Source organism: Aotus nancymaae, unplaced genomic scaffold (assembly GCF_030222135.1).
Source record: "Aotus nancymaae isolate 86718 unplaced genomic scaffold, 86718_ANA_hifiasm-v0.15.2.pri h1tg000029l, whole genome shotgun sequence".
Lineage (NCBI taxonomy): Eukaryota > Metazoa > Chordata > Mammalia > Primates > Aotidae > Aotus > Aotus nancymaae.
The window spans coordinates 48,999,865-49,023,545 of NW_026988442.1; the positions used below are offsets into that span (position 1 = coordinate 48,999,865).

Here is a 23,681-nt window from a genome sequence, read left to right on the forward strand (position 1 = left end):
CTGCAGTATGAGCCCCAGATTGAACCCACATGAAGTAGACCTGGGCCAACAAGCCTCACAGCTTAAAAGTTATTTAGCCTACTCCGGATTACTTCAACAGAACCTTCAACAATCTGTAGGCATGTGAGTAAGCCCAGCTGAAATACCCTAACATAGCTGAAGATGTGTGAAAAATAAATGCTTATTATTATTGTACACCACTAGTATTTTGTGTTTTTTATTATGCAGCAATATTTAGCTTACCATAGAAAGGAGTAAAAATGATCTTAAAGTAAAGTAAAAAGAATTGAGAAAGGAAAGAACTAGATAGAAGGATCCAGAGGGCTTGAAATTCAGAAATAGAGGCTCCAATGAGGCCACACCACTTCAGTTGTAAGCTAAAGAGTAAGACCACCTCTGATCAAGAGATTACTACAATTTGATTAGTGATTTAACCACTGTTCACAGACTTTAACCTACTTAAACCTGGTCAACACTGTTCAAGGTAAACTGCATCCAGAATGACTGGGGTAAGAATTATTCTTTGGACTGTAGCTGCTGAGGTCAGAACAATATACTACTTGAGGAGTACTTAGAATACTGCTTATCAATTTGGGCCCAGAGTTTTAGTGCTGATTTTAACGGACTCTGGTAAATACTTTTGACATATGAATGTTTTGTAGATTTTATGTTTTTTATTAGTGATGTGTATCATGCTCTGTTAAAACTTCCTCTCTTCTCAGATCTGTTTTAGTCACAGAAAATGAAAGGAACCTAAATAAAACTAAAGACAGCTAAATACTGTTTTCCTGTTAGGCTAGTATTTTCCAAATTGTGGGTCTTGATCTCTTAAAAATATATTTTGTGAATTGTGACCAACAAGATTTTTAAAAATATGTAGAATAGGGTATATCACATGTAGTAATGGCAAATACTGCTTTGTCAAAACTTTGCTACATGTATTTTTTATATATGTGAATATTGTGGATTACAATGCATTTCTGATTGTGGGTTGTATTAGTTTGTTAGGGCTGCCACAACAGACTACCAAAACCTGAGTGGCTTAAGCATCAGAATTGAATAGTTGCGATGGTTAGAAGTTTGAGATCAAGGTGTCATCAGGGCTGGGTTCTGAGACTGTGAGGGAGGATATATTCAATGTCTCTTTCCTACTGCCTGGTAGTTTGCTGGCAATTATTGGCATTTCTTGGTTTATAGTTGCATCACCCCAAACTCTGCCTTCATCTTCACATGGCATTCTCCCTGTGAGCATGTCTCTCTGTGTCTCAAGTTATCCTTTTCATCAGGACACAGTTGTACTGGATTAAGGCCCACCCTAATGACCTCACTTTGACTTGATTATCTGCAATGATCCTATTTCTAAATAAGGCCACAGTCACAGACACTGGGGAGTCAGGACTTCAACATCTTTTTAGGGTTATCCTGTTTGACCCACAACATGGGTCATGGTCAAAAAGTTTGAGGACTTACGCATAGACATTCCTTGCCCACACCAATGTTTGACTCCGAAAACCAAGCTATTCAAAAAGGGCAAAATTTTATATTGATTTAATGGTGCAACATGGCATAGAGTACTGATTTTGGGGAGTCCTCTCTGACCCTAACAACCATAGGAAAATAATTTGTATGATTCTGATTACACTTCTTTTTATGTAATCAGCTGACACACATCTTTCAAGGTGTTTAGAAAGTTAATAAGGAAGCTGAATAATGATTTTTAAGGTCATATTTATGTTCACCTTTTTCATTGACCTTATAGACATAGCCAATACTTATGTAATAGTTTAGTGACTTATTAAAATATACTATCGAAATATAAGTATTGTATTAATTACAATATAATCTGTAAGATTTAGTTCCATGGAGATATATATATATATATATATATATATGCGCCAGGTATTTACTGCTAGCTGCATATATTTATTCCATAATTCTTAATCACACCACTGTATGCAGTCATCAGTTTTCTGACAACCATCTGCTTAGATGTCACTCACTCCTTCCACCCTGTCTAGTTGAAATTAAAATATTGACAGAAATAATTTTTTCATGGAAAGTGGAAAAGCTAATAGGGGTGGTGAAACTAGATTGGTTTTTGCAAGCATTGCCCCTGACAATACTCTGACAATTTTTAGTTTGCTTCTTCAAGTCATGCAGTAATACATTAAAATAAAATGTAAAGCAAAGATTTGAGCAGAGTATCAGCTTAGTTTTTTTCTGATAGTCTTAAAATATTCCTGAAAAGTAAAAACAAACACAGAAAAACAAAAAAGGCTACTGAGCAGTAGTTCTCATATTTCATGGTGACTCTATGTTGTTAGAAAAGGGACACAAGTAGGGCTAAAATGTTATCATGCCCTTTGACAAATACATAATGGTAATAACAGTGATAAAACAAAAGAAATGAAAGCAAATGTTTTCATAGAAAGGAGGAAACCTTTCTCAAAACTTTAAGATATATCAGTAAAAAATTATTTTTGAAATTCTTAATAGACCTAGCATATCCTTTATTGAAAATACTTAATATTTAAACAATCCAGCTCTAAAATTCCTTTTGACCTTAGCAAACAATATTCAGACACATGAAAAATTCTAAGCTTAGGTTTTAGAATTTCCATACGAGTTTTGTTATTAAAAAAAACACGTGACTCCCTACCCTTAAGAATCTCGAAAGCTAACAAATTGTGACTAAAATTGTTTGGATTCATACCCCCAAAACATAAAGTAGAATCACCAGGGGAGTAGAGGACTCATACACATATACAATTTATTTTGTCTTAAAAATTGTGTTTATATAGTTAACAGATGAAGAATTAAGGTGGCAAATCAGATTGTGGTAAGAGGATGCAGTGACAAGGAGAAAGATTGGGATTAAGACTATAGTTAATGCAGAGTTGAAGGAAGCAAAGAAACCACAAGTAAAACAGAAACAAGAAAAATAACAATCATGTGCTTTGTGCTTTATCCTGATTCACGCATGAGAGAGTATTTTTCATATTTGAAAGCAAAATCCCTAATGTAGAGAAAGGCTTTTGTCAATGATTCCTGAATGGTTCACAAAGACCACGAACATCATTCCATCCTCACTTTTCTAAACCTCATCCCTAGCCATATCTCTTTCTACACCTTACAGTGTGCACTTTCATATCTCCTTCTATGGGTTTGTTCTGTCCCTGATAGCTCTTGTTTTTGTTTCTTTCTCTTCCTGCAAATGTGTATTTATCCTTCGACAACCAGCTGCAAACTCACTTTCCCCTGAAAACGTTCATGGCCAGTGCCATCACTGAGAATTAATCATTTCTTCATCTGTTTCTAATTCTTCATACTGCTCTTGTAACATTCATCACATTGAACTATAGTAAGTTATTTATGAGTATGTTTCCCAAGCTAGGCTATGTGATCCTCAAAGACAAGGACAGTGCCTTTGTCTTAATAATGGTTTTATTCCTAGAGCTAAGAACATGTAAGTCCACAGTAAAAATGTATTAACTTCATGGATATTTTGTACTAGAATAGTTGCAGCAGCCTACCCTAGATCTAGCAAAACATTTGCAGAGGTAATGACAGATGTCCGCATACTTCATTTCTACTCTAGCTCAGTCCATTCTCTTCAACTTTTGGAAGGCTTTGAGAGAACACAAACAGCAACCACCACTTCCACCACCACCAAATAGGATTTTCCTTAATGCAGTTCATCTCTTTCCCCTTATAGTTTTCTTATTCCCAGTTCTACGTCTACACACAGGAAAGCTTTGTTTCAAAAATATTATAGTTTTCTTCTGCCATGGAGTATTCATTTGAAGTCATCTTGCCATTTGTAATTTCTTATTCTATTGCTGTTGTTGCTCCTAGCCAGGCAACCCGTACCTCTCCTTTTAAGGTGGATCCATTCTAAGGCAGAGTTATTGATTTTTTTTTTTTTTTTGAGATGGAGTTTCGCTCTTGTTACCCAGGCTGGAGTGCAATGGCGGGATCTCCACTCACCGCAACCTCTGCCTCCTGGCTTCAGGCAATTCTCCTGCCTCAGCCTCCTGAGTAGCTGGGATTACAGGCATGCACCACCATGCCCAGCTAATTTTTTGTATTTTTAGTAGAGACGGGGTTTCACCATGTTGACCAAGATGGTCTCGATCTCACAACCTCGTGATCCACCTGCCTTGGCCTCCCAAAGTGCTGGGATTACAGGCGTGAGCCACGGCGCCCGGCCCGAGTTATTGATTTTTAAAAAAGTCAAAGCATGTACATTTTTCGGTTCTGTCTTTGGAAAGGTGATTTCAATTATTACATTTATTAATTAATATTTTTAACATTTATGGTGCAAAATTTTATGCTAGACTCTGTTGTGGACTACAGGTGTGACAGAAGAACTCATGTTCCATTGGGACTGGTGGCAGGTGCTATATAGGTAAGTGGATAAGGACAAAGCACTGTGATAGGATGAAGCAGAAATAGGAGGAACAGAGGATGGCAGTGCTGCAGGAGGTGAGAGAAGGAAGTGAGGGTACAGACAAATGTTTTACAGAGGGAGTGAAATTTGAATGGAGCTTAAAGGTAGAGGCTGAATTTGCCAACATGAACATAGGCATTTTGGACAGTGGGAATAGTACATTGAAAAACACAGAGTTGTGAAAAGGCTTAGCTTATTAGGAAAGGAACTGAATGTGATTAGTTCAGTTACTAAGGCAGTTGATCCAGAGAGCTAGCATCAGATAAATACCACTTCAGTGTTGGTCCACCCTTCCTAAGCCAGGAGGGTCTCAAGTCACACATGTCCCTCAGTTCACAAATACCACCTCACCACAGTGTTTTGAGGGGTCAGAGGTAAAATACAGTCATCTCCTGTATAAACTGTGCAGACACCAGGGCCCATTTTGCAGGGCAGGCCACCGCTTCTGTTGCTTATGATAATTCAAGACAATGTAGAATGGTTTACGGGCTACAGGAAAAGGTGGTCTTTGGAATTGGGCACATATGATCAGGCCGGTACTTCACCAGTAGATTTTACTGTTAAGAAAAAGGACTGTGCCTACATTGAATGTGGCAGAAATTGGAAAGCCATGAATCACAGCTTTGTGCTATTGAAGACAAAAAGAAGCTGAAGTCCACAGAATGAAGTGACTTGACCAACCAAGGTCATACAACTTATTAGTGAAAAAGTTGGTTCTGGAACTAGGGTTTCTGGCTCTCAGGCCAGTATCACTTCCATTGTCCATGTGCAGGTCTTATCAAATGGAGGTATTTGCTGGCATTTGAGGGGACTAAGAATCTCAACCCATGTTGAAAAGAAATGATGAGTTCTCTGAGGAACTTTGAAATTAATAGACTTTGTGATAGTTAATTTTGGGTGTCAATTTGACTGGATTAAGGGATACGTAGATCACTGGTAAAACATTATTTGTGTCTGTGAAGGTGTTTCTAAAGGAGATTGTTATGAGAGTCAGTGGACTGAGTAAAGAAGATTCATCCTCAATATAAGCAGGCACAATCTAGTGAACTGAAGGCCCAGGTAGAACAAAAAGCAGAGGAAATGTGAATTTGTTCTCTCTCTCCTAGAGTTAGGACACTCTTTGTCTCCTGCCCTTGTACAGAACTCCAGGTTCTTCAGCCTTTGTACTCTGTGACTTCCACGCCTTCCCCATTCCTCTGACCCTCATTTTCTCAGGCATTTGGCTTTAGACTGAGAGTTAGACCATAAGCTTCCCTGGTTCTGAGGCCGCTGGACTTGGACTAAGCCATGCTACCAGCCTCCCTGGTTCTTAGCTTTTAGGTGACCTATAAGGGACTTCTCAGACTCCGTAATTGTGTGAGCCAATTTCCCCAATAATTCCCCTTTCATCCGTCTATCTCCCTCTCTCTGTATATATATCCTATTGGTTCTACTGCCCTGTGGAACCTTGATTAATACAGGCTTCTAATTCCTTTTTTTCTGACCAATCTTCTCTTATATTCACACTTATTTCTGGATTCCCAATATTACGAACTTCATTGAGCATTCAGAAGGACAAACCCATTCTTCTTTGGTTATTTGGATATCATCTAGAGTGCCCACCAGATTTGACCTGGCACAAGCTATCTGATAGTCTCAGTATAATCCATTTTTAAGGCAACATTGGCCAGGATCCCAGCAAGAAAATGAGAACACCTGTGTAAGGGGCAATTAAAGATACTCTAGTGAAGGGACTCTCCTACCTTGGGGCTTGCCATGGTGGGAAAGATGTCTGTGGCCTAATCCTAAATAGGGAAGAAGAAGGAACTGTTACTGGAATCTGAAGGGAATATTGGTAGATATGAGACAATTCTCACACAAGATGTAGTTGTAATTTTAATCATTGCCAACCTGAGGCACAGGAGGGAGGGAGCCAGGGAATGAATATCTCAACTCCAATTCCTTCCTGCCCTCAGGTATTCTCAGTTTCACTGAACCCAAGAAAAAAGTAGGAGAATAAGGTTTTTCAAGTCAGCTTCCAAGGACACAGGCAGAAAATCTTGAAGGGAAAAAGAGAATATCCAGGACAGGGCAAATTCAAAACCATCATCCATACCCTGGCCTAGGATCTCCTCAGTCCTTCTGTTCCACAGCTTTTTCCGGATATGCAACTCTATAAAGTGCTCTGATTTCAAAAAGTTTACCTAACACTACTGGGAGAATTATGTAAATAGAATAGTTTGGCTGAGCAGTGACTAAGGAGAGAGGGAAACATGACCTCCATCTGCAAGCAGTGGTGGGAATGGAAATGATTTCCTCTGGGAACTCAGCTGGGATTACTGTTAAATCATTTGTATACTGTTAAATGAGTTGCGTGCTGGTGGGGCAAAGAGGTCTTGGAACTGTGTTTGCTGGCTTTCTCCCTACCTCCATCATTGTCTACAAGCATTTGAAAGGTTGAAAAAACAGCACAAGAAGGTTCTGATTCAAGGTGATAGACCAGAAGTAGTAAGGTAAAATCAAGAGAAAGATATTGGGAGTTAAAAAAAAAAAACCATGAAAATGTTCATAGTAGAAGAAGTTAATCATTTATTAAAATATTCTAAAGGAATAAAATATGGGGAAAGCACTCCTTTTGCATATTTAATTTTAGAGTGAACAGAGCTCTAAAAATTTACTGAAAATAATCTTTGTGGAGAAAAATATCATATAGATGATTTCTTGTTTGCATATCTAACAAGTATGTTTAGCAAGATTAACAAGCTTTAGCAAGATTCACAGTTAGGGTATGGCTAATTGATATTTACTTTTGCTATCTGAAATGCAGTTTCTGATACTAAAGACTTTTAAATATCTGAAGATAAAAATTCTTTTTTCCCTTCAGGTAAAATGCTGAATATGTAGTTAAAAAATCTAACTTAATAAACATTTTATGAAAAGGGGTTTGAGCATAAGGCTTGCTTTCAAAGAATATATTTAAAACATAATATAAGCCTTCCTATTAAAATTTAAATTAAATTAAGCATATATCGTGTACCCACTGAAATGGAGGTTTTCCCAGTTTAAGACTTTCTGCCTGACCTGATGAGTTCTTGTGGGCAAAAATTATTTCTTATATTTAATTGATTTTCCTATATACCCAGCATAGTCACTCAAGCGTAAATTATAATACAAAATTTGATTAGAGAATGTTGTGTAATCGCAACATTACCGATAATACTGTGTCAGACACTGTTGTAAGAACGTTTAATGTCTTAATCCACTTGAGCCTCTTAAACTTTATTAGACATTTCTATCTTTGCAGATGAAGAAACTGAGGCTTGAGAGCCTATATAACTTGCTCAGGATTATGCACAGATCTAGTGGCAGAGTTAGGATTCAAATCTGAGAAATGGAGTGCTGGACTTTGGGTTCTTAATCATGTTACCGTACTATCTTGAAGATTGGCATAAGGTGGGGCGAAATATGAGGAGCTTTGAATGCCAGGACATTAGGTTATCAACTGAGACATCTTGTATGGTTTTACGTAATAAAATACTAGGATGAAATCTTTCACATTAAAAAAAGTCTATCTTTTTTAAGGCTCAAATAAGGCAGATAGAAAAATTATGGTTTCTTTTTAGCGTGATACATTATTTATTTAATATTGATTTAATGTCTAAAATATGCTATGATTGTAAAGAAAACAACAGAGTTGGCTCTTTCCTTTCGCTGCTGCGGCCGCAGCCATGAGTATGCTCAGGCTTCAGAAGAGGCTCGCCTCTAGTGTCCTCCGCTGTGGCAAGAAGAGGTCTGGTTGGACCCGAATGAGATCAATGAAATCGCCAATGCTAACTCGCGTCAGCAGATCCGGAAGCTGATCAAAGATGGGTTGATCATCCGCAAGCCTGTGACGGTCCATTCCCGGGCTCGCTGCCGGAAAAAACACCTTGGCCCGCTGGAAGGGCAGGCACATGGGCATAGGTAAGCGTAAGGGTACAGCCAATGCCCGAATGCCAGAGAAGGTCACATGGTGAGGAGAATGAGGATTCTGCACTGGCTGCTCAGAAGATACCGGGAATCTAAGAAAATTGATCGCCACATGTATCACAGCCTGTACCTGAAGGTGAAGGGGAATGTGTTCAGAAACAAGCGGATTCTCATGGAACACATCAACAAGCTGAAGGCAGATAAGGCCCGAAAGAAGCTCCTGGCTGACCAGGCTGAGGCCCGCAGGTCTAAGACCAAGGAAGCACGCAAGCGCCGTGAAGAGCGCCTCCAGGCCAAAAAGGAGGAGCTCATCAAGACTTTGTCCAAGGAGGAAGAAACCAAGAAATAAAAGCTCCCCCTTTGTCTGTACATACTGGCCTCCGTGATTACAGAGATCAGCCATTAAAATAAAACAAGCCTTTATCTGCTTGGAAAAAAAAAAAAAAAAGAAAATAACAGAGTTTATTCTATAATGCAAAGACGTTAAAACTCACCTTAAGAAACCTTTGCTCAAATAAAATTTTCTGTGGACAGTTGTAAAATATATTAAGGGGCTTAAAATGCTTTATATCTGTGATTCTGGGAAGAAAAATTGGTTTCTGGAAGAAGCGCTGCCAGAAAGACTGAAAACAAGAACCCCTTTCTCAACGGCTGGTTACCTTTTCCTTCTTTTACATGGTAAACCTGGTTTACAGGGACTTTACCAACCAGGGAAGGCTAATTGCTGTAATGAACAATTGCGAAATTTAAGTGGCTCAAATATCAAAGGCTTTTTCTCCTTTCTCATCTTATAGTTCAATGCAGGTTGCAAAGAATGGAGGGGGTACAAAGTTATTTGGAGAGCCAGGTTGATGGAGGCGCCACCATTTCCAGTACATGGAATTTAACATCCAACCAGCAAGTTGGAAAGAAAGCAAATAAACATGAAGAAGGCCCAGAAGTGACAAGTGACATTTCAGTTCACATTTCATTGGTGAGAACTGGTCACATGGCTCCGTCCTGCTGCAACGGACCAGGAAGTGTAATGTAGCTGTATGCCCAGGAGGAGGAAGTATTTTTGGTAAGCATGCCAGAAAGACTGCATTACAAATCACAATCTCTTTTAGGTAAAGCACTATGCTAGGCACTAAACGTACCAAAGCAAATCAAACATGTTTCCTGCTTTCAATGAGCTTTCTGTCTAGATGTGGAATTTAGTTGAATAACTAAATATAAACTAATAATAATAGTTAAACTAAACAGTGGCAATTCTAAGTGCTTTACAGGAATGAACTTCTTTAATCAATGAAATATTTAATATTACTATTTCCATTTCACAGATGGAAATTAAAACAAAGTCAATGCCCAATGAGGCAGGGCTTAATAGCCATGTGGAGCTGGACTTGAACTAGCGGTCTTCTGGCTCTGACCCTCACCCCTTTATGATCTAGGGCAAGATACTTAGACTCTTGGGCCTCAGGTTTCTTACCTTTAAGAAGAAAAAGTCTGAACCACATTATTTCTATAGCTTCTACTTATGTATCATTCTTCAAAATGTCTGAAATTCCAGGATCTTAATATCTAGTAATTTAAAAAAACGTTTTGTTTGCTAGTTTCATTAACTCCACACTCTTTAAAACAGTAAGTGCCACAGGAATAATACAGTCACAGTGCACATCTGACTTTGTAAGGGAGGAGGAGCTATGTGATGGTGCTACGTGGCCATCAATCCGTGGTCTTCACTTGGGAGCACAGGCAGACCATTCAATAAATGTATTTTTGTATTATTGTAGTAAGTTTACAATAAAAGATAACATTTTGAAAAACATTTTAAAGAAGATGGACCATTTGACAAATGGGAAATTAATGTGAATGGGACTTCTTGGAAAGTCATGAGAAGGCTTTTAGAAAGGTACACATGCAAAAACTAGAAAAAGGAATCAAAGGAGTCTGGGATAAGTTCAGTGACGGAATGGAGAAGAAGGAGTTTTGTGCTGGCTTGTTTGCTCCTTCTTACTTTCTGATAAGCTTCTACCTACTCTTCTTTAACTTCAGCTTTCCATCAACACATCCTTTCGTATGCTTTCCTCAAGTAGAATCCAGATCTAAAGTAGTTTCACAATGTACTGCAAAAAGCTTCAAACAAGAATCAGGCAACCAGGGGTCTTCTGGCTCTGGCACTCACCCCTTTTGGATCTGGGGCAAGATACTTAGACTCTTGGGCCTCCGGTTCCTTACCTTTAAAAAGAAAGAGTATGAACCACATTATTTCTATAGCTTCTATTTATTTATCATTCTTCAAAATGTCTGAAATTTCAGGATCTTAATACCTAGTAATTTAAAAAAATGTTTCATTTGCTGTCTTATTTTTGGGCAACCTCATGCTGTGTGCCAGATTAGTTTTAGGATATAAATGTTTATGTTTGTATTCTGTATAGTAGGTTTAATTCTGAGTCAGAGTTAAATATTTTGATATAAACTGATCTTGTTTTACCATTAACCTTTCTCTACACATTTCATTGACTTTCTGTTCTGTTTATAGGATGAGGTTTTCACAATATAATTTGGCAATGGGATCATGGAAAATTTGAGAATATGAAGACATCCATAGGAAATATGAGTGGGAGTGTGTTTTCTTGGATTTAATAGATGCAATTTAAAAATTGGACTCTGACAATAATGTTAAGAAATAGCTCTCTTTATTGTTGAAAGGTTCTGTGACTATTTTAGTGGAAATTGAAAATTAGAAATAAAATTATTTAGACCATGGCTGTGAAAAGCAAATGCTATTTCATCTATTTTCTGTAGTTAAGAAACAGAAGTGTTTTATCTATTAAATTAAGCTGGAGCATGCTATCATCAACCTACCACACAGAAAAGGAAGTCTATGAAAACTTCAGTCATTTTGATCTCAGCATGGTGATACCCCCTGTGTGGTTTTATAATTCTCAATTAAAATGAGTAATTCAGGGAAAGAACAAGTCCTATGAAGAAAGATGACAAGAAGGAATTCTAATGTCAAAGAAATATTTTCCTATGGTAAGCCTATTACAATGGTTGGTGATGTTTCAAACGTACCTATGCCCATTTTCTTTGATTTTCATCTTAACTTAGTAGAACTAGAAATAAATTCAGTAGCAGAACTTAGAAATGACTGGTATTATATTACTAATTGTGTTTTTTTCCCATTAAAATTATCCTACCTGATGACACATTTTTTGGTTGTTTGTATTATTAATGGTAATACATGTAGCACTGGATCCATCAGAGCTATGAACTTTTCTGCTTCCAGTTTCAAACATTCTATTAAGTGCCTGCTATATTTCTGCCACTTTCCTAGGGTTTGTCACAAATGTCTAATTTATTCTTCTGAATAATCCTACGTTGTTTAAGTAAGTAAGGGGACTTGGCTAAAGTCATGTAAGTCATAATTGCTCAGAATGAAATCTTTTGAAAGTCTTTGTTCTAGATAGACATTCACTTACTTGTTTTTAATATCTTCAACTGATGATACTGCATAACCCAAACATTTTTGAGTGCCTAGCCTCTTGATGAAATTTAGGAAGGGATCAAGTATGTTGCTGCATTACAAAGAACACTCGGTCTTCATGTTGGTAATATTTTAAGGCTAAAGGGCAAACGTCCTCCTCATCAGCCATCCCAGTAGGTAAATTTCCTATGGCTCTAGGTATTTTGAAACTGGGTCAAAGTCCTCAATTAAAATGCAAAAATGCTCCCTAGAAGAACAAATACATTAAATTCTTAACCATTAGTATTTTAGTCTGAATTATTTTTCAGATCTTGTCTCCAAATAGAGCCCCAAGTGCATAAAACATAGGTCTGAGGAATTGAAATAATGAATTTAAAGATGTAGATTCAGGGATGTTTAAAAGTGAAGAACTAAGAAGGCATCAAATGGATTTCTCTCATGGTCAGTACAAGCACATGTAGCATCTTACTGTGAATTAATAAAAGGCTCTCTCTCCAAGAATAAATTACAAAAAAAGCACCCATTCTAGGTGGTTGAATTATAGAAAGTCATCCTTTCCCCTAGGATGATGTAGCTTCAAGCCAAGACACAAAAATTGTTGGGGGGAAGTGTGAACTCAACGTCAGCCCCACAGATTCCCCCGGACTGAGTACCCTTACACACAACTTGCACAACCTTTCTTGGAAGCCCTAGTTTTGCTGGAGAACCAATGGATTGCATGAGTTCATCAGGCTCTAGAAAGGGGAAGAAAAGCATGCTTATTACAGAATTGAGAGCCAACTTTATTTAAGGCTGATTTTAAATGTCTCTTGTCTTTGGGGGATTCTAGGAGAAAGAAGCTATAGCAACTTCATACTGCTAGCTGCTCACTAAGGCTCCACCCTGCAGGTTAGGCATTGGGCAAAATGTGGAAAATATGGGATTTATTCCAGGCAGAATCATGGTTATTTAAAGATGCTTTCCCCTCTAATGTTGAACCTAAGAAAGAATCTAGGTGTTCTCTGTTATTCACTAAATGGGTATTAATTATTGTGGAATTTTAACCTGCCTCCAGGGAAAACTATAGCAGATGGCAAAGATTTCAACTCTTGAAAGATGGCATTATTTTAGTTTTCCAATATAGGGCTCCAGATTCCTTTACGATCACCAGGCTAGAATAGTTCTTTAACTTGTTAATAATTTTTGATATTGATATATTATGTTACTATTTTTATACCTTTAGCAGCACAAATAACTATAAAAGTAATATATTTTATTACATTAAATTTTGAAAATAAAAAAATACTGAAAGGAAATAGAAATTAATTTACAATTCCACTAAGGAATGTAAGTCTTATCCTAGACTTGGTATTGACTTGCTTTGTGTCTGCCATTGTCTTTGTCCCTATTTAGTCAAAGTCAAAAACTAAATAGGTGCCTTCTGTTTGATCTTAAGACCAAGACAGCTGCTACAGACCAAAGTAGCTGATCCAGTTAGTGAGTCTGTGACCAGTTTGCCATTGCTTCTTTTATCTAGCCTTGGATTTCTTGAGTCCCTGCCATCTGTGAATTCTGACTCATCTTTGTAACAGTTATGTCTAATAACCAGTTTGTTAATGACAGCTTGATTTTTACTGTGACTTTAGAAAAATAACTAGAGCCAAATTCTTCCTATAAATTGCTTTAATTTTTTTCTTTAAGAATCTTCAATGATGTCCTCCCTCAACCCTCAGAAGCAAGGCAGTCAGACATTGGGTATGCATACAGCTTCATTTATTTCAACTAGGTGATTCATTTCAATCTACAAACCCAAGCAAATCTTGAGGAGCCCTACCTGGAGAACTTTGTCACCATCATTGTGAAGAAAGTCTGGAGTTTTGTGAGAAGGCATTGAGATTAAGACTGATTGCTTATGTAGAGAAATATTGGGTTGGTATAGAAGGTAGAAGGAAGGAGGAGGGTGAAATATTTAGACTACATAGGCTGGGAGAAAGAATGAGAACAGTTAAAAATTTCCTATTCATTGTTCCCTGGCATCAATTTCATATGCAGATAAAAAGGCCAAAATAAGCATGAGTTTTGTTTTAATTAACTGTCTAAGATTTGTCTACCATTTAGTTGACCCCTCCCACCTTCATCTGTTATTTTGTTCATTTTAGGGCCATAAATATTATTAATCCACAGAGATTTCTTTCTGCTTCCTTTAGTTAATTAAAGATACTCTAGAATTTATCTTATGCTACCACCAGGAGGGCACAAAAAGTGAAGTATTATATTGCTAGATAGTTCATTCATTAGCATAAAATAATCAGTGGGATTGTGTATTGGGGTTTTAAATACCTCTGCCAGATTTTCTTTTAGAGGACAAATGTGGTCAACAGAAGAAATAGAGAGAGAGAGAGAGAGAGAGAGAGAGAGAGAGAGAGAGAAGGGAGAAAAGAATTAAAAATTAGGGAGATAGGCAACAACAAATATATAGATTTTTCTTTATAAGATAGTCTATCTAGACTCCAGCACGGAAATAAACTATAATAATTCCCTGCCCAGATATCATTAGCAATACATACAATGGTGAAATCTTCCTTTATCTGCTTCAAGCTGTGCTGCTCAGTTGGGAGACAAAGGGGGGCAGAAGGGCAGCTGTCAAAAAAGAAAAAAACCCACTAAAATCATTTTCTTATATTTTACTTATTTTATATTAATGGTTTTATTACAAAAAGAAACTATGATGTAAACTTCATGTATCATTCACTTACAACATTTTATACCAAACCAAGCAGAACCCCACACTAGACAGCTCCACTATTTATATTCCTCCAAGGGTAGCTCATCCTGCCCTCTTTTTCCACCCTCAGTGTTTTTCTTCCTTCAGGAAGAGATTCTATATCAGTGTTTCATTTATCCTCTGGGTGGACTTAAAGGCCAGACACATTGATTATTAATCATTATATTGGGGTTTCTCTCTTTCTTGACCAATGACACAATCTGCAGAGCATGATAGGTATACTGTAACTGACAACTGTACTGGAAAAAAATCAGGTTATGGAATATATATCTGCACTAATAAAAGAGCCATCTTTCAAATCCTTCTTTTGTAAGTCTTACTAAAGAGACCACTGTGTTACAAATGCATAGGCACTGAGCCATAAATCTAGTAACAGAGACATATCTAAAAGCCCATTTTGGGACATTCTTTACTTGGACTCTTGGGAAACTCCAGGCTTAACTAGAGTCACTTGTTCTTTTGCTAGGTTGTGCTACTGATGAATACCAGGGAGGAAACCTGAAACATGAGATTTTCTGATCCTATTATCAAGCTGCACTCTTTCACTTCACCTTATTTGGTGTATGTATTTATTTGTGGAAATTCCTCAACTTAAAATTATTTTGCCACTCATACTTTATACAATTTTCTCACTTTATGATATCAGGGTGTGTCTGAAGTATGTTAGTGACTATCAGTTTACAGTTTTCTGTTGTACAGCATGAATTTTCATACATTAGTGGGAATATAGAATAATGATTAAAAGCATAGATTTATATTCAGGCTGATCACAGTATGGATCCTGTCTCTGGACTAAAATGTGTTACTTTGGGCTAGTTATTTGACCTCTGAAAGCTCAATTTTTCTGACTATGAAATGGATATAATAATAAGACGAATGCTTGGGCTTGATTCTAGCTGAGAACCTGCCTCATAGTAAGTCCTCAATTAGTGGGCATTTGTATTACTGTTATTATTAGGATGGTCAAATTAGTATAATTTGGAGAATGAATGAGTTCACTGTATATTCTAAAACAGTTACACTGAAACAACAGGCATAAGCCAGGACTTTCCTAGGTAGAGTGGGATATATAGTCAACCTGAATTTTTTTTTTTTTTTTTTTCTTTGAGACGGAGTTTCGCTCTTGTTACCCAGGCTGGAGTGCAATGTCACGATCTCGGCTCACCGCAACCTCCGCCTCCTGGGTTCAGGCAATTCTCCTGCCTCAGCCTCCTGAGTAGCTGGGATTACAGGCACTCACCACCATGCCCAGCTAATTTTTTGTATTTTTAGTAGGGACGGGGTTTCACCATGTTGACCAGGATGGTCTCGATCTCTTGACCTCGTGATCCACCCACCTAGGCCTCCCAAAGTGCTGGGATTACAGGCGTGAGCCACTGCGCCTGGCCTCAACCTGAATATTATAGGTAGTAGACTCTCTCAGTATCAGCGTGGGGAGATTAGATATTGAATTACTTATCCTGATCTAGTGTTGAGAGGAACATACAGTGACCAGTGTAACAAACTCAGAAACTTTTGTTTTTGTTTTTGCTTACTTTCCTTTTTAAAAAGATGTTTCAGTGTAAAAAGAAACAATTTATCATCATGCCTTGTAGTTTTGCCCATGGCCACATGCATACAAGGGTAGTCCCTCCTTTAGTTGCACCATTTCTGACTCTAAAGGACAATATGGATTTATGCCTAGTGACCTCTTGCAAGTTTTCTTTCTTTGCTGCAAAATTATGGGGAGCAACAATTTGATTTATTTTATTATTTTTGGACTGCACTGCCAATAAGTAAATTGGTTTATGGTAATCACAGTATTCACTTCAATTAAATGATCATCAATTGAGTTATTTTCCTTTTTGCATGTAATTTATTATGGTCTACTTTTCTCTTTCAATTAAAAAGTTGACGTATGTAATTTACTTGTTTCTAGGGATTACAAATTAGGGGCCTAGCATTCTAAATGGATTTCATCTTAAACATTCAACAGTATATATTTCTTTAAATTTAAAATATAAATTATTTTTTGGTATGCAACCAAAACCAATTCTTTCCTTATGCAAAATCTACCTCAGAAAAAGAGAAAGATAAAACATATGAGAAAACACATTTTACCTAATGATTTTCATTCAGGAAAAATATTGCTATTATGATCCTTTTTAATTAAATAAGAATTTAGCACTTTTGCGTGTGTGTTCTTAATGTCAGACTCTTTGGTTATCACACTTACACCTCTGTTATTAATGCTAGCCATGGTTTGCAGATGAGGAAAAGCTAGTTATCAATGAATAATTCAGATTCCATAACTGTCAGACCTCATTATTTTAAATAGGGCCTGGTAGTTCCAGTTGTAACCAGCTAATTGCCTCATTTAAACTTAAAATGTTAGACTATTTCACATAATTCTCAATTTTAAAGAAGTTTAAATACATTTAATATTGCTGTAATACATAGAACAATTTGTTTTAAATCAATCTAGAGGAATAAAAGGCATTTTGCTGATGATCCGTCTTCAAATAAGAGTTCAAATTTATTTTAATTTAATCCACTAGCTGTCATGAAATGCTTATTTTACACAGAATGAACAAAACATTTTTAATTTATAAAAAATAAAATAAGAAGTCTGAGATTGATATTAAAAATGGATCTCCTTCGTTTAAATATATTGCCATCTGAAAGTTCAAAGCCAAAATGAATGTGATGGAAGGGATCACCAAACATGTTGCTTTCAGTTCCTGAATCCCTGCCACTTTTAAAACTAAATCACTATACATTTAAAACATTTTGAAAAATGTGAAAACTCAGAGCTGTGGCTATGGCGACGCACTGGTCAGATCTTCCTTCAAGAGAAGTTGTTGCAAGGCACGTAGTGGACGGACAATCTCCAGTGGCCACACCTTCATATCTGCTTCAGTGTTCATGCCAAAACCCTTCACGGGTGCTCCCAGACAATGACTAAGCATGGTGGAGTATGAGAGCCAGCCCATTCCTGCCATGTAGGACTCCCTTGATAACAATACTTTTTCTGGGACTCATCAGCCTGGTTGAAACTCTCTCAGAACTGTGCTTCTGCTACCCAGTCCTCCTTCCTTTTACATGTGGATGTCAGAATGGTACCGTGGCTTGAAAGCTCTGTAGGCCTGCTCCTTCTCAGTTCCCTCTTTGTCATTTGTATGCATTTCCCCCAATAAGTCTCTTGCGTATCTAATTCTGTCACGTTGTTTGCTTCTTAGAGAAATGCACTGACACAGTGAGAATTCTACAATCTCCTCATGTCTAATTAAAGAATTCTATTCACAAATATAATCTGTTTTATCTAGTTTAGTCTTCATTAGATATAGTGAGCTTTGAAAGGTTATGTCTTCCTAATAATGAAGACCTTCATGTGGCTGTTAAGGACCATGTAGAATGATATTTTATTCCTTAATTCCACTTACGGTCCTCCTACAATCTGGAATATATATACATATTGCTGTTATATATATATATATATAATATTTGGAGAGAATAATTCTTAGTTTTCATATCTACATATGAAAATTTCCTAAATCTTCTCTAGATTCTCATTAAATTGCAACATGAATGAGTAAGGCCTGACAATATACAGTTCTACTATTTTTACATAAACATATTATCTTAAAGTCTGGTTTAACCCTTCTTTCAATGAGGTCACTGTCCTCTGGAAAAATAAATTGCATATGTTCCAGGTTTACAAGGCATGCTACTTTTATGTGAAGTTTATATTACTTTTGTGAATTTTGGTTAAAAACTGTGGTTTTTTAACCTTGAAAGTGGGTATGCTGTAACTAGGGGAAAATCACAATAATTTAAAAAAAATCAGTAAAGCTTTATTGTGAAGGTTTCAGCTACATAGCAAATAAAATTTCAGATCTTCTGGATACTAGTTGTTAAAGATTAAGTCATGTTCGTGGTCATGTATGTATAGAAATAGCACAACTTTCATAAGGAAGAAGAAAGACTTCTATAATTCTGTCTTGCTATCTATTTATGCTGGCTGAGATTGGGTATCATCTACATCCTCCAACATCTAAAGTTCCTTGTAGTGGTCCACAGATGGGAAAGGGTAACTATGGGAAACTATAAGAGCATTTGGAAATAATTTACTAAGTTTTTAGCTAAATTTTAAAAGATGCTTTAAAGTTTTAATAACAAAGTGTTGACAATATTGTATTGTACTCATTAAAAATGTGGACTTTTTGGGTTATGCACATTTGCACAGTTCAATTTTAATACTGCCTTTATATTAGCTTTGAGACCTTGGGTCAGTCATAAACATTCTCTGGATTTGTGTTTCATCAGCTATGAAACTGGTTGTGGAGTGGAGTAAGGAATAAGATTAGACAAATTCTGAGACCACTTCTAGCCCAATGTGTGTCTTATTTCAATAAGTGTAGTTCATACACTCTTCCTTTAAAGGAAATGGCCCCTGAATAGTTGAAGAGACTAGTTCTATGTTTTATTTTCCAATATAAATCCACATTGGCTGAAAAAGCACAGCAAATGGTGTCACCAAAATTAATATTTTCTGAGAAGAAGAGAAAAATGAACTTATTTTCTTCTGATTCAGATGTAGGACATTTTAATTTACTTATTTTTTGCATATATGTCTTCTCCCTAGACCATCTTAGTAGTTGAACCTATACTAAGTTTTGAAAATGTAAAACTTGAATTACTTTTCTTCTTTCAATTTAAATGTAACAAACAACTTGTAAAATATTGACACTTACTAGACAATATGTTCCCCTCTGTTACCATGTGATCTCTGAGCAAAGACTAGTTTTTGTTTGCTTTGCAACATTCTGAAAGTATAATAGGCTACCATGAAATAATATAGTAAATATTTCCCCCTTTTCAATTTTTATATTCTGACAGTTCCCCCCCCCCCCCTTCTCTCCCAGAAAACCCAGTGAAGATAAAATACAGACACATACAATTAGTGTCAGTTACAGTTCACAGAAGCACATGCTTTTCTTCCATTGCAATAACCGAACATTTAGGAACTGAAGGGTTTAGCATCTGTAAGCTATGTGTCAGCTTAGCTGTCTCAGATCAAGCTTCGTTTTCAAAATGCTGTGTTCTGAGAGAAGCCCACCTCAGTCTCTGAATGTCATGCTTGTGACCACACTCAAATATTGTAGTCAAAGGAAGGCCTCGTTTGTCTAACTTGAGATTCTGGCATTGGCTTTTCTCTTTTCCTATGACATATATCTTTAATGAAGCTGACCATTAATTATGTTTAGTAACTGACTAAATTCTACCAAAAAATTGTTGAGCACTAATATACTACATTTAAAATTTTAGATAATTACATAAATTGAACATAAAAGTTGTAAATGTCAAGTTCAGAATGTATCCTGTCTGTATTGTGGTTTAGAATCCTACTGTATAATAAACACTTTCTTGTTATAAGCATTTTATCTAATTAATTTTATGTTGTAAAGTAATGAAAATAGATGCCCTTGGTTTTACTCTGCTTTTAAAAAAAATTCATGAAATTCAGATTTTAAACCCTTTTATGGTAGTGTAAATTTTTGTTTTATTAGAAATAGAAGACTAGATTTGCAGAGGTACAAGAAATGAAGAAATAGTGTTATAAAGTAAGCATTCAAGTAGAGCAACATTTTGGGTTGTATTATACACTTTGACCACTGTTTAGTGTTGAGAATAAATTGATAACCTAGAAAGAGTTTGAGAGGATTAAATGGCCTCTGTACACATAAAGCTAATTCAAGTCATAGACTCCTTTGAGATCACTAGAATGAGAATCCAGATGAGTACCTTTCTGAGACATGAAAAGTTGCAACATTCTCAAAGACAAATTTTGTAGAATGACATTTTATGCCTACTGTTAACATGTGTTCTGTAGAGGACATATCTTTTCCTCTTATTATAATATTGTGATGGTTGGAAAGTTCTAGGAAGAAAGTAATTATAGTTTCATAAGGATCAAGTCAGACTTTTAATGTGTACCACGTGCCTCTACCATATGGTACAGATGGATTGCAAACCACATCTGAGCATCAGTGATTCCTACCTAGCATTTGGTGTTTATGTTGTGATTTTAAAATAGCCATTGATTTGCCAGGGGTGTAGGGAGGTGTGTGTATGTGTTTTAGACAGTCAAGAAAAACATTATTATTTTTTATTTTACTATTTCACAGAATAAGAAGGAGAGTACTTTACCATAGAATATTTAAGAACATACTTCACTGCTGTAGTTGTTAGTCACTGACTCTTAGTATCTCCTTAGTCAACATGAGAAGCAGATGACTTGTGGAGATTTCTTTTCTTTTCTTTTGTCATCTTCTAAAGTGAAGACTTTTACTTTTTATAGAATGATTCTTTTAATTTCACCCCACATTCTAGCAGCAATAACAATAGACATAAAGGCACATCCTAAAAACGGTTTAAGTGCAACAGAGATGAATACTATTTGACAGTCAGCCATACCTGATATTTGTGTTCTTTATATTATAAACTGTCTTCCAGTTTTGAAATTCTTCTTCACTTGGAAGCAAGCAACTTGTTAAATCTCCTTCAGATTGAAATTAATGTAATATAATAGTCAATAATCAACTATTTATGCATATAAGTCCTTTAAACCTGAGTGGTGCCATTTGAGAGTGTTCAAATTTAGCAGTGGGAAAGATTTTCCATCAGACAAAAGCTGCGTTGCAGCCTGCCCACATGAATGACCCCTTCAAGCCCTCTATCTCAATTTATTAGCTCTTTTCTATTATTGTATCATCCAACAACAGCATTGTTTTATACATGGTCCTTATTGCAGAAAATAAATTTGTTACTCACTGTCATTTTAACAGGTTTCTAGGGTCTGGAGTTTCTCTATATTTGGGCATTTTTCCCTTATTCTATAATTGAGAATTCAACCATACCATATGTATAGCTCTACTTTACTGTGTGCTTGAGGGTATGTAAAATATGTATTTTTGTTTGTGCAAATCTTAAGTGATTCTAGTTCTAGTTGTTGTATGGGGTGAAATTCTTCTTAAATTTGTGTTAATTCTATTTTTTTAAAATTTGTCAAAAAATTCAAATATGTATAAGCAGGCAAGTAAACTGAATGATATAATGAATTTCCATCACCCAGATTTATCAACACATGAACAATCTTCTTTCAACTGTCCCCACTCACTCTCCTGCCATTGATATTGGATTATTTTCACAAGAGCTCCATCATGTCATTTCATCCATAAATATTTCAGTCTGTTTTCTTAAAGTGTAAGAACTCTTTCACATAACAGCACTGTCACATCTAAAAGAATTAAAATAGTTCTTAGTATCAATGAATATCCAGTCAGTATACCAATTTCCTTTATTGTTGCATACATTTTCTTGTTCAGTTTCCTTGTTAACATCTGAATCCAAACAAGTTCCAAATATTGCACTTGGTTCATGTGTTACTTAAGGCACCTTAAATCAATAGTTTGCTCTCTGTTTTCGTTGCCATTTATTAATGCTGGAAATGAGAAGTTCATACATACTGGATTTTGCTGATTGTATCCTTGTAGTATTGTTCAACATGATTCTTTGTCCAGATGTTATTAGATTCCGGTTCGAATTTTTGCAAGGATGTTGTAAAAGTGGTGGAGTATATTTTATATTGCATCATGCTCAGAGACACAAATTATTTATTTCTTTTTGTGATATTTAGATTTTCCCTGGGTTTCTATATTATCCATCGAATCTGTCCATTATACAAGTTCCTGATCAGCTTTTCAATCAGTGGTTTTTGTGGCTATTTTGATCATTGTATAGCTCCAATAGTTAATGAAATCATTATGTCTATTTTTGTTCTCTAAAATTTCTACAAGTAAAGCATCATTTCAGTGCATGCAATATGTTTATTGAGGAAACCAAAGTGATATAAGCATGAAGACAATGACAGGTTCTAACATTTTGCTTCTCCTAGGGGTGGAGATAAAGAAGAATTTCCTTTAACACTTCTTTAAACATTCTGATTTCAATTAGTTATGATTGCAAACACAACTATTTTCTATTATAAATGAAAAGAGTTAACATTCCTTAAAATACTGTGACATGACTGTTGACACTTTGAAAGAAATAGTCTACTTTAATTGCAAATCATGATTTTTACTCTAGGGCTAGATATAGGTAGCGATGGGTAAATTAAGCATGATCTTTATTTGTTATCTCACCTGATACAGCAGCCCTATGTCGTAAACAAGGAAGTATATACTTTTCTCTGTTTTGCAGATGTGAACATTGAGATTCAGAGAGCAGATATTACTTTCCATTGCTATGCAATGAGTAGATGGCATAATTGGTATCAGATCTTGGGTTCCCAACTCTAAATTCAGTATTCCTTTAATTGTGCCGTTCTTGAGTTATCTCTAGATTCAGGCTTTCTGGTCATTTATTAAATTCATTAATATATACTGATTAACCAAAAATTTAATACAAAACTGACAACATGTTTTAAGTGAACAAATGAATATAATTAAATAATATGCTTAACAGTAAAAGTTGCTTATAATAATTTTCATGGAACCATTAAAAATGATGCCATCTTCCAATTTTTATTTCATATTACTCTTTTTGTTGCATTAGTACCTTGTCAAAGCTCTTTTGAATCTCTGGAATTTGATAGTTACAGAGGATAAAAAAAAAAAACATGAATATTTTGTCTCCACTGGAGGGCTTAATGGTATAGTGCAAGAAAAGAATACAAACAAGCAATTACAATATAGAGTAGTAAGATGAGAGGTTTTAAGCTCCAAAAATTGTCAACTTTGATTTGACCTTCAATTCTTTTTATTAGTCAGTATATCAAGTGTAACTTACTCAAAACACAAAAGATACATTTCACAAATACAGCTAGTGGCTTTCTGTATAAGTAATTCTATTTTATTTTAGGAGTCACACATGGCTAAGGACACTTCTAAAATTTTTAAAAGTCCTTCTACCTGAGGAAGTTACTGGTTCCCAAAGGTCCATTCTCAGGAAGATACTGTGCCTAAGTGTGGCCTTAGCATTTGCCCTGACACCAAAGTGGGCCAGAACCA

The 23,681-nt window shown here is 36.0% G+C and overlaps 1 pseudogene; it reads left to right on the forward strand.

Moving 5' to 3' along the window:
- The first annotated feature begins 8,132 nt into the window (after nt 1–8,132).
- On the forward strand, nt 8,133–8,767 carry LOC105708860 (large ribosomal subunit protein eL19-like; annotated as a pseudogene).
- Nucleotides 8,768–23,681: the final 14,914 nt, after the last annotated feature.